Raw genomic sequence first — 1,865 nt, 5'->3', positions numbered from 1 at the left:
GCCATAGTAATTATATCAGGCCATATAAGTGATCATAGATATTCCCACCTCAGACTGATACGGGTCATGAGTCCAGACATATATCATCTTAAGATATTATGAAAGAATCCACCACAAATATATGTGTCATCTATGATCATGTGATCTTAGAATCTCATAAAGAGGATTGAGAATATATGTTGGATATATATTATGAATATACTTTCTCCATAAGTTTAAAAGAAACCTTGAGCCAAAATGGGTGATCTAATTATAGACCAAGGAACAAGGATTCACATAAGGTTTATGAATCCGAATATCCAACAATGAAAGGAGAAAAGTAACAAGCTGGTATAAATAATGATAAAGAATGGTATCTACCATCTGGTATCAACCATCAATGTCTTGGTAAAGATCATCGGACTAGAAAATAATTTATAGACGTCCATATGCTACAATGATAGTAAAATAAAATGCCAGACATATTGACACGAGAGAAAGAATGACTATGTCATCCCAGCTTAGCACCACACGGTTTTGGTGTCTTAAAGACACAACCAAGTTGCTACAAAGTCTATATAAGATAGACCAAATAAATGTTTCAAATAAAGTTCCATAAATTCTAAGGAACCTCGGAAAGAAAGAAAAGTGCATGAGATAAAATCCGAGTTTTATTAAAGGAAACCATTCCAGACATTGAGATATAAGGTTGGCCAGCTGAACAACTAGGTACCATACCATATAGCTTGGGACGCCAAGTTATAAGGTTATTAAGGTCTTAGATAATGAAATCTCAAATTGATTTATACCATGTCTGGAACTAAAAGGAACTATATATATATATACTAGGGATAGGTCCGCCCTACTGGCGGGTAAGTTTGCACTAAAAAAAATTTATATTAAAATATTTGAATTTTATAAATTTTACTTTATACTCAAAACAATAAATATAATCTGTTTTTATTCTAAAATTATATTCGAAACTTTATTAAATTTTGTTGGTTTGAGTTGAAAAGAGCACTAATATTTTTTGGTTAGAGATCACAAAATTATTAAATTAAAAATTTAACGAAAATGTAATGATTTATATTTTTCTATTTGATTTCTAGTTCAATTTTATATAGTTGAAAAAGATCTAAAGTAAGAATAACTAATAATTTTATATTTGTAAGAGTATCAGATTTTAATACTATTACAATAACTAATTTTCACGATAATAAATTAATACATCGACCTCCAAGCCAGCTCAATTAAAAATCAAATGTAGTGTGATAAAATAATAAAAAAGTCATATTTTTAATTAACATATAAATAGTTTCAATAATATCATAAATAATAACTAGTATATATTATGTAACAACAAATGATGTTTATAATATATGTTTGTTTAAGTTTATATTAGTTTTTCAATTTATAATAAAATTTTCTTTAATTTTTAGTGTTTTAATAATTATTTTTTGTAAATTATTTTAGCATTTGCTGAACTTATTATAAAATATATTGGTTGGAAATTTCGCTCAGGGTATTTGAAAATATTTTTATAAATTTATAGTGTTATAAATTAATAAAGTATTACATTTCTAACATAATTTTACTTGAGTTTCATACCTTACCATATCAAATAATTTAAATGTAATCTGGAAATTAAAATGACCAAACTGCATACAAATGTTTTTTCTGAAAATTATTTTTCTCTTCAAAGAATAAAACTAAAAGAAGTAACTAAACTTTTTAAACTTTTTCGTGTTGCATGTATTGAATGAAATCATATATAATTCCTCTCTAATCAAACATCTCATTCTCAGTTTTCACATAGTAACAACAATAACATCGAAAAGCATATATACATAACTAAATGGAACAAAACAACATATTAACTTTATATT

The sequence above is a fragment of the Brassica oleracea genome, chromosome C7 (assembly GCF_000695525.1).
Source record: "Brassica oleracea var. oleracea cultivar TO1000 chromosome C7, BOL, whole genome shotgun sequence".
NCBI classification, from domain to species: domain Eukaryota; kingdom Viridiplantae; phylum Streptophyta; class Magnoliopsida; order Brassicales; family Brassicaceae; genus Brassica; species Brassica oleracea.
The sequence above is the reverse complement of the archived record's forward strand: the minus strand, read 5'-3'. Positions refer to the sequence as shown.